At 42.2% G+C, this 11,104-nt stretch overlaps 1 long non-coding RNA gene across 1 annotated transcript in view; it reads right to left on the minus strand.

Annotated features, from left to right (window-relative positions):
• The window catches only part of LOC119033555, a 77,704-nt gene extending 72,225 nt beyond the window's left edge, over positions 1-5,479 (minus strand). The window contains exon 1 of the long non-coding RNA XR_005079290.1: positions 5,194-5,479. This is a non-coding gene — a long non-coding RNA (uncharacterized LOC119033555). The remainder of the gene's footprint in view (positions 1-5,193) is intronic.
• Positions 5,480-11,104: the final 5,625 nt, after the last annotated feature.

The following is an 11,104-nucleotide window of genomic DNA, read 5'->3' on the forward strand; positions in this document are numbered from 1 at the left end:
CACTATCGAAACTGGCCACCTTCCTAGGTGTTTGGTTTCCACTTGCTGCCAGTCTTTATGCTAAGCTATGCTAACTGCCTCCCGACCCCAGCTCCATAACAAATCCATAGACATGAGGGTGGTATCCATTTTTTAATTCACCTCTAAGCACTTAAGTTTCCCTACTGTTCCTTTTTGAGGTTATTTGTATGAGTCTACAACTCTCCACTGAAACTACTACTGCTGGAAATGAAACATAGTGGCCGCCCAGTGTTAAAAAGTGTCAAGAGAAACCACTGTGCATCTGTGACTTTATCCCCTTTGGTTTCATAAGACCAGAGGTGGGAACACACAGAGGAACAAGGTACTGTTTTAACTGAAGTGAGAACGTTAAAACGGAGGCGCAGCTGCAGGTTAAGGGCCGGTCCTTCCTGTAAATGTATAGTTTAAAAGACAATATCATCCTGGGCATTTCTAATCCAACCAAATGACACGCCATGATTCATGTCGAGCCGTAGCCGATAAGGATTACAAATTGTGAGCATGATGTGACTTGGGCTAATTTCAGTATGTGTGCGTGATGTAAAAGCTGCCTACTCATTTGGTTTTGTCGGTGCACAAATAGACACAGGGTTTACTTTCATTTGACTGAGCTATCTGTGGTTTGCATCTCCGTCTGCAGCATAGAGAGGGCAGGAGTGGCCTCTACAGACATCTGCTGACTGCATGCTCAGAAGAGCAGAGCAACCCCACCGCTGTGGTGCAGTCAGAGGAGGCAGCCTCTTCTGTAATCGACTGGGCGGTAGCTGCAAACTTCGTAGTCTCATTGGGACCGACTTGGCCCCCCCAAAGAGTTCTCGCTTGAATGCTCTGACGATCTGAGGCTGGCGGTGCTGGGTAACTTAAAGCTGCTACTGTATAATTAATATGTATATCAGCAATGGATCAAATGACTATGAAAAGGGGTTGCTCATAAGCAAAACCAACAGAGAATTATCACGTGACTCTGCAGTTCCCCTCAGCTCTACAGAGCGTTTTAGAGTGTTTCAGCTCATTGTTTTGAATTTTCCTGCTTCTGCTCTCCCATTCGGTGCCTTCTCATTGCTCCTAACAGAGTCTTTGCCACGGCAGGCAGCTATTTTCAGCAGCAACTGTACAAAAACCTATCAAGCTGAACCCATCCACTGATGTGTTGATATGTCGCTGTGTTTACATGTTGGTTCTGCTGCTCCCAAAAGGCCAAATAATCAGGTACCGCAAACTTCGACGTGTTTCTTTTTTATTAACATTCAGCCAGAGAAGGCCCGTGTCCACTTGACATTTCGTTGGGCAGAAAAGCACTGGCGAGGATGAGGCTTTTGTGCTCTGAGAGATAAAGTGCTACACGCGTCTTGTCTCTATGACAACATATATGATCGACACTGCCCCTATGCAGTTCACTATCTGTTGCTCAACTGAGAACGGAGGATGTGGGCGCATGACATGATCAGTAGGAGACAAAAATAGGTTGAATATTATCACCGGGGCCAGGAAATAGAAAAAGAGCGGCATTGACGTCACATTTGCACTTGTCTTACCTGCTTCTTCACAGTAAAGAGGTGTTGCTATGCAGCATACACCATATCAGTTTGTTTTTGTCCCACCTTCTACATTCTTTCACTTTCCATCATGGCTACTTCAACACACGACCTGACGATAAATCAGACTGAATCACACTTGAACCTATATCTCACCTAGCGCTGATGGAGGAAGTTGAACGTGAAATGAACCCCGCACCTTTCCGTCTCCATGGCAACATCTCTCGTGTACATTTCCCCTAATTTGTCTATACCGAGGCACAGCACACAGAGCAACCTATAATCAGTAAGTTCCTGCTTTGGATTTATTTCCATGCTCACCGACTTACAACAGAGCGGCTGATTGTCACCGGAGAGCACGTTCTTTACTGATCATGGTTAGAACAAAAGCTTGGACTCTGAATTCCTTTGGGGGGGGGACTTCAGCTTCATAGCCCAGACAGAGTCGTGTCTATATTGATTGAAGCTTATTTAAATTTAGTGAACCTAAACAGAACTTTTTATTATTTTCCTGATCGATAAATATTGGAACTGGCACACCTGTACACCTAACTTTACACCCTGATATTGGCCAACACAGACAACTGCTATCAGCATATTTGTTTATCAAGATGCGCCAAAAGAAAAGTTTTGTGAGTGTTAACCTAATAATGAAATTAAGTTTATTGTTAAATTGGAAAATATCCGGCAATCTCCATAGTTTTGGAGTAACACTGCCCCCTAGTGGCACTTTGAAAGCTCAACAGAAAAGACAACACTACAACTGCATTTTGTTAGAAGTGCAGAAATTAACAGATGTTTTTTTATTAAGACTGTTACCTTGCGATGCGTTTTCGGAAATCAAAGCTAGCTTGGCATGATGCGATTTATCGCCAGTGCTAACACATACTGATTTATGGTAGTTTACATGTAATCTGTCATCTTGTGTCAGAGCCAAAAACATACAGTAGGTTACTGGTTAACTTCAGACACACATCCTGCTCAGCATCGGCTTTAGTTGCTGTGGATGCAAAACGGTTCAAGTGACAAGAGGAAGCGTGTGCTGCTGAGGTCACTAGGAAACACAACACAAGGAAATGACTGAGCTGCTGTCTTCATATCACACACACACACACACACGTAATACAATACAATAACTCAAACAACAAGCCTATTTAAATAATGCTTGTATTATTAAAACATGTGAACACACTGCCTCCTATTGTCTCTGTCACACAAAAATGCACACCACACACACATACATGCACACACACACACATACTCCCGCTCACTCTCACACACGTACTGTCTTCTCTTCCTCTGTCTCCATCAAACACACTCAATATTCAGCTCATATCCGGATTGACAGCTCTATACTTCAGTCTCCCGACCACATGAATGGAGGAAACAGGGGGCAGGGAAACCCCATGTCACTCAGTATGAAACTCACACACACACACACACACACACACACTTCACCACCAGCCTGCAGAACCGCCACATCTTTACTTTTAATGAGTCCAAATAGTGGAGACATGAGGTGGTGACATAACGACAAAAGGCAGTTACAGGACGTTGAGCGAATCATGTTCTGTATCCAACCCACAGAACCAGGACATTAAAGAAGCGGTTGTGTCATCATGAGGAAAAAATTACAAGAATTTTTCCTCCAGTGTGGCGATGAGTTCAAATACTGTTGGAAATATTAAAACTAAATCACAACCGAAGGGGTGATGGCATCATTTGAACTTCAAGTGCAGCCTAAGTGGATTGCGTACGGAAGAACGAACGATGGACAAACAAGAGAGGAGACAAACAACCCAAGTCTGACAAAAAACACTGAACTCAAGGTCCACTTACCAGGTTTTCTCTGAGCTTTCAAACATACCTCCAGCTGATCATCAAACCCCATCAGCTTTCTTCAGAGTGCACAACTGCATTTCATCGTCTCCACCAGTTCATCACTTTTCTTAGTTGTTACTGTTCGCTAATTATAACTGCAAGACGCAGCTGAGCACTCTGGGAAAACCTGGTAAGTGGGACTTGACTTCGAATGGGACAATGAAATATTTGATTGATTTGAGTGTTTATCCTACCAAGTACAGCCCTCTTTTGACTGCCTCATTTACTTTGAATTGCCATTTTCAAGGTCATGACTGAACCATCATGCTTGATATTAGAGTAGTTGCCGGATTTCTGTCCTATAAGGGAACTTACACCCAAGATAGGAAATTTGTAGGAACTCCAAAGCAACCAGCTGTATGACTTTATTTGCACTAGCGCAATCAGCTTCAAGACTCCTTATTCTGAAGCAGGGCGGCTGTAACTCAGCTCAGCACTTAATAGTTGGGTTAATGGCCAAAGTTGCATTGGGAAGGTCTGGGAAAATATGCAAGAATGCTGTCTAAAGAACATTCTGGCAAAAGAGTTGATGTCATGAGTTGAATCATGGTGGGCGAAAGTTGTATCGTCATCGTTTACCGCGCTCTTCATGTCACTCCAATACTGACGACGCTCTGAGCGATAAGAAGCAAAACAACTACTTATTGCCGTCCATGTTGCTCCCACACTCTGACAAGGCTATATTTGCCTGGACGTGTGGACGTGAAATAAAATCATCTACAGCTCCAGAACAACTAGACAAACTCCAAACGGCTGAGGAAGATCATGTCATTTAACAGAAAGCACCAGAACAACTACTAAGTGGATCTTGAGTGAGATTTCTTTTACAACTAGATACCACTTGTGCTGTGGAATTGCAACTGGAGAGTCATAATATGTCTTATCAACATCATGATTTATGTTCAATTCCAGCATTCAGGTGTCACAAAATCATTGGGCTCTTCTTATCAAATACTCAATTATGCGTCTTATGTTATTATTGTTATATTTATAATTCTGAAGGATGTTGGGCCAGTTCTACACCGCATTAAATTGCGTTTTTGAAGTCGTGAGCACATGGTCACCCTCGTCTCCGACTGCGCCTGAACGCATCATCTCCCAAGCGCCTGACTTCCCAGGCGGCAGCGGCTTATAAAAGTATTTCAGTGACGCCCACTGCATTCTGTTAAGACTCTGTCAAGGAGCACACCACCCAAACTTCACACACTGATAAGGATCGGACTATAAAAAGCTCGGTGACGTTCACACGAGTTGCAGGAATATTTTTCTGCGGGTTGGTGATAATAACCGGCCGCTGCGGCTCCAGTGACGCTTTTTGTGCGTTCGTGGCTGCAGCACGCAGAGAGTAATAGGAGTGAGCATGTCAGACTGAAGCGTTTCAGAACTTGTCATTCAATATCTTTAAAAAAAAAAAAAAAAAAAATACAAAAGGAAGAGGAAGGCCGGGTTACTATCTGCGTCTGACACCGCACAACTTCCTTTTATCGGTGCGCAAACCGCCCATTACGCATGACTGCGCCGTGCACGGCCCTCAAACCTCTCTCCACTTCTTGGAACAGTTGACAGTTCTGCAATGTCCAATTCTGTGCAGTAAAGGTACTGAGATAGCTCAGTGAACTTTACACAAACTCAGCCCAAGTTTCAGCAAAGTCACAACCCGCTTCCTCGTTTGGACTTTGAAGGCGGCACAGCTGTGAAGAGGAAAATCGGACTTTTACGCGTTTAATTCATTAGAGAAATTAACTCACAGACTTACCTCACGTCACTGGCGGCCAGGCGCAAACTGTGCACGGCTTTTCTTTTTCTTTTTTAAACTCAGGCAACATTTGGCAAGGCGCGCGTCTCCACCAATGTGTGCCCTGACACATTTTCTTTCACTTTGAGACTTTTCGCTCTGCAGATCTTCCTGAACACACCGCAAAGCCATGTGCGCGTTTTCTTTCTTTCTTTCTTTCCCCCCCTCTCTCTGTGTGCGTCTCCTCTCACCAACTTTTCTTAATTGCTGCACCAGACGTGTCCTCTGCAGCTCCACCATTCATACTGAGGCTGCAGACAGACTTGCAGTGTAATACATTTTTGTATTTTTAGTCACACCCACCTCCTGTCCTTCCCTCTGTGCTGCACCAGAGGAAGCCTCATCATGAATGGAGCTCTCTGTTTGTTTTAAAGCCGGATCACACGCAGAAAGACACACAGAGGAACAGTGCATGTGCAGGCATTAATTTGGAAATGGTTGAAGGTTCAAGCACATCTATCACTGACCTTGATGAACAATGGGGTGAACTCACAGCCTCGCAGTAAGAGTGTGTCATCTGCAAAGAATACACATTTACTGGGCTAGGAAGTAAAAGTAAAGTGAGTGTTTGGAGAGTCATTTTCTATGAAACTCCACTTGCTTGATGTTTTTCATTGTTGTGGGCTTCCTGGCTTTGCTGACACACCCCTGTGAGCCCAAACAATATCAATAAAACCAGATTATTGTAAAGAAGCTAACAGTGTGTTTAGCTTATTTGGCATTGTAACGATGAAAATGTCTCTAATGTGACCAAAAAGAAGGACACCAGAGAGGCCTGTTCTAATACTGGCCAACAGGCTCCAAGGTTCAATAGATTCAATGAAATGAAAGTGTATTTTATTTTTCAGCTGTGACTAAATTTGAGAAAAGACTTTCTGTTCTCTCTGCAGATCTGTGAGACGAAGAGTATTTGGGCGAGGGCTGAGAAGAAAAAAAAGTGAGAGGAAGAAGTTTTATTTTTTCATGATGCACTTCTTAAAAAAAAAAAGAAAGAAAGGTCGCAAATTTGTTTTCCACACACCTAACCCTAATACTCCTGACTACTCCCAAATACTATTAGCCTGCTGACATGCTCAAAGATGCTAATGTGCTGAGTCGCGGATGCAATCTTTACTGTGTTAACAGTCTTAGTTGACCATGTGAGCCGTGAAGCCAACGTGGAAGAAACCTGCTGTCACTATTATGGCCAGCAGGGGATGACTCCACTGGTTTCAAAAAGATTTCTGATTATATGTAAGCTTATGAGAAAATGACCCTACTTCTCACTTGATCTACAGCTTACTAATGTGCCCAGGTCTCAATTGCTAGATTCAGGTCGTCTTGAATACAGCGCAACATCTATTTTGTAAATGTTGTATGTTAGAGTGAAACTGGTGATAAAGCAGGGTACGCGTTAGGGCGTGACTAAACTGTGATTGACATGTCACTGCAATGGTGTATCCTTGATTTTCCATTCAGATCCATTTGGTCAGGCTGTCCTCCCCAGCTCCACCCTTTTGTCCAAATGTGGTCACTTATGGATCCAGAAAACCAAGATAGCAACAACCACAATACCAAACTCAGGAATGTCAAAAGATCCACTGGTATTTAATTATGAATTAAAGTAAAAATTTGACCTGACAATGACACTGAGTGAGGCATTATAGGATCGCCAATGTTATTTGAGTTTATCGGGAAGGGAGCAAGAATGTGTGAACGATTTTTATGGTATTTAACAATTTAACATCTGGGGATCATGAACTTTGGTACCAAACTGGGTGCCAATCCATCTGGTGCTTTATTCATCCTCTGGGGACCATGAATGTCGGCAGATAAACTTCCTGACAATCCATCAATCCACAGCCTTCTCCATAGGCACCAGAACGTACCTGGCTGGTCGTCTCAAAACAGGCCGGCAAATTCTCATTTGAACCCACCAGATAATCCAAAGTGTGTAAATCAGACCTAGTTATTTGTCAAACACTAGACATGTACCAGATTCTGTAGCCAAAAAGTGTATAACGAAATGAGTAATGAAAAGTTCAGTTTATTCATCGAGAAATCACAGACATTCTCATTCTGATCAATAAACATGGATTACAGAAGATACTGAAAGACATACAGGAATGAAAGAACCATCAATCAATACCATCAAGACTGACTTCATAATTAAAGTTGCATTAGGTAAGACCACATCCATCATCCTTCTCCTTTTCCTCTTCCATGTTTCGTAGACTAATAATAGAGGACATTATGCAGATATAGTAAAAGCCGGCGTGCATAAGAAGACAGGGGAATTCACCACATTTTCATGAACAGAGACACAGAGGAATCAAAAGCAGAAGTTGTGGCAAAATGCTGGGGTGACTTCCCTGCAGCTTGTTTCATTTAGATCTTGATGCCTTGCTCAAAAGTAGACGCAGGCACGTTAACAGAGGGGGGGAAAGCATGTCTGTTGTTGCTCTGAAAGGCTTGGAAGTAACCACCAAACCGTCTCCTCGCTCGAGTCACAATGAGATGGACACGGCGACTTCCTCACACGTAAACACACTTCTGTATAAAACGAACCGTGATGAACCCAGTTTCTGCATAAATGCTGAGTGAGAAATTTCCTGTCAAGATTTACATAACTTTTCTTTAAATGCAAACAACTGCTGCTTGTAGCGTCGACCTGGTGATGAAATGTGAACGTTGGAGGAGAGGGAAGTACAGATGTGTTGTCATGTCGGGATTTATGAACTCCTCCCAGTTTTGATGTTTCAATAACTTTGTCCCACAGATGACCTGAAAGTCATTTGCTGAATCTCTACTGACACTTCTGAGGAACAGATACTACTGTTTCTGTATGTTGGACTGAAACAAGTACGTATATAAGCATTAAGGGTGTGATACAACCCATATTATCTAGATCAGTGCGTTGGCTCATGAGATGTTAAAGTGAGTTAAAAAAAAAAAAAAAAAGCAGAACAACCATGTACATCTCTGCAAAACAACAGATGAGTCAAAACTTTGCATTTCTTCATGTTGCAACTTCATGTTTCTTTAAGTTTATTATGTGGTAACAACACTTTGCTTATGCTCTGGTTAGGTTTAGGCACAAAAAACACTTGGTCAGTGGTCCAAACACTAACATGGTTGGGCTAAAAATACCTGTCTTGGTCACCACAAACAGCTGGAGATACCCTGAAGTCTCGGTAAAAAAGCCCAGTTACATCAACACAGTCATGGTTGCAGATGGCCTACTTCCTGTTCAAGTCTGAAACTGTCCTTAGATATATCTACACATATGTCGTATTTATAAATGTTGGAACACAAGGATCCCTCGTCAAATATATCCGGTGGTTTCTCACATACAGATGTTAAAACATGGACTCGAACTGTGATCATCTTGGCAGTTTTGGTATATAAAATTATTACATATAGGCCTATAGGATAGTTTAATTTTCTGTGATCAACTTGGGTAAACTTCCATTCTTTAGAGTTAGAAACAGAAAACAAAAACTCAACATCAAGGCAAACTCATCTACAGTCAGTGGGACCAGAGTAAATTGTCTATTTTTAGCAGGTTACCTTGAGCTCCTGCATATGCACATAATGGTATAAGCAACTCAGCGTTGGTAATTCAATAAATGTCTTGCACACTCTTGGATGCGAGTGACTTTGCTTTTTAACAGCGAGCTAGAACAAAGTGTTGCAGTGCATCCAAGCTTTTTGGCACGTAAAAAACGTAGGCAGTAATGTGTGTTTTCCTGCCCTTTGATTGGAAAAGGTGTTTAAAACCCACATAATACTCAGTTGTCAGGAAAGAGGACAGACAGAATGACCTGGCATTATACAAAACAAATATAATCACGCTACAGAGTACATGATTGTAGTCGTCTTTGAAATTATATTTGTTATAAGTTCATATCCATCGTAGTTTTTCTGTCACATTTTAGTCTTATTTCTAAATCACACTTTAGAATTACTCATACAGGATTTCAACCACTTGGCTGGTTTGGAAACTGTGAGGATTTAGAAGAAGACGTGTAAATGTTGGGATTCTGTTGTCTCAGCTCCTATGATGAATAGATTTGAAAAGTAAAAAGAAGGATAATTAAAAAAAAGCCCCTCTTACAAAATAACCCTCTTCTTTACTTCTCTGATATATTGCACTGTTTTGTCTCTGTGGTGGTCCTCATTTAGGCTGTGGATTTAAATGTTTCAGTAAGAGTTTACACAAAATGCTTCTGTGCATAGAGTTTCAATGTGAGAAAAGCCGCGGCGTTGGAGGGCGTCTTCACTGTGACACACTTAGACTGGCTTATTGTGGAAACAAACACACAGGGATTTTTCCTGGAGGCAGCACTCATTTTTCCCCACAGGCTCAGTGAAGGCAGACAGTCCACGGTTTCTCAACACATACCTCAGTGTCGTCTGGGACAAAACTCTACTCCCACGTTTATTACGCAATCCCACGGCATTTATATCGAAAACAGAGTAACTTCCAATGGATCCAACAATAGAAAAAAGCTCAAAATCAACATCACCCGCATTATTGTTCAAGTGACCACGACTGGAGCTGACGAACGGACAAACTGTCTAACCTAGAGTGGAGGTTCCACTGTGTGTGCCCTCTAGCTTGTTTTTTGGAGCATAACTGTGGTCCAGCTGACTGTTTGCTGCAAGACAAGCAAAGATCAAATGTGGTGGGCATAAAGTCTCTAGCCTACTAAGGAGTAGGAGACAGGAAGTCTGCCATGCCTCCAGCAGAAAACATCTAACGTGACAAAAAAAGAAAAGGACATGGACATGGACATGTAAAGATTAGTGTGAAAGCGTAAAGATTAATGTGAAAGCATAAAGTTCAAGGCACAGCTCACAGGAAATTGGTATTTGGTTTGTCAAGCAGCATGAAACTACCCTGAACCAGAAAGAACACGTTTAGCCAAGTTTGGTCGAATGCCCAGAATGGTTTTGAATTGTCCATATTCATGGTTTCTTTAATGAGATTATTCTGCAAAAAGAAAGGGCATCTTTTAAAAAAATCCTTAACATTGAACAGCACAATGAGACCCCCCCCCCCCATTCTGGGGATGCCTCCCATTTCTCTCGGCTTCTTTCCACTTTTCCACCACGATTTGTCCCAAAACTGCAATGACCTCATCATGAAATCCACTGCAAATTGGTCTATTAGCGATGCATAAGTTCCGACTCAATACTTGGGTGTACAAGTTTATCGTGGCAAACATTACAAGTGTATCAACAGCTTTAAACAATAAATATTTGCAGGAACATCTTTTTGGACTACATAAATCTATTACAGTACCTGTACTAATGTAGCTCCTGCCATCTTGTAGCACTTTGGCATGATTCTATGTTTTAATTTTAGTGAATTAAAGTGATGGAAATGTACACTTTGTTGGCATGCACATTAGGTAACAGGTGTCAAGAGTTTATCCCCTTTGTTATTTTCTCCCAGCCGGTATTTCCCCCGACAATTTCCCTCGGGATAAATAAAGTCTTCTTGAATCTTGAATTTGGGATGGGCCTGTATTAGTCCGTGTTGGCCACGCCCTTGGCCGTTTGACAACTGGCTTTTGTTTTAGGAAATATGATCGGTGTCATCAAGAACCATGTCGTCCCAGATGCAAACATGGATTGGTGTCCATGTATGGTCTGGGACTGGTTTAAGACAGGATCCAGAAGATTTCTGACGCACTGGACTGATCCTCATCTCCTTCCCCCATTGTGAGAAAGGAAGCTTGATGGCTAGTATCAAAAACATGTTTTTTTTTGAGTATTGCCGAGTGTTATCTGCTAGTATGCTTGATTTGGAAACCAACCGCAATTAAATAAACACCAGATAAAGTCAGCTTTGGTTTAGTTTTCCCTCATGTACCCTTCACTTATG

The sequence above is a fragment of the Acanthopagrus latus genome, chromosome 15, assembly GCF_904848185.1.
Source record: "Acanthopagrus latus isolate v.2019 chromosome 15, fAcaLat1.1, whole genome shotgun sequence".
NCBI lineage: Eukaryota > Metazoa > Chordata > Actinopteri > Spariformes > Sparidae > Acanthopagrus > Acanthopagrus latus.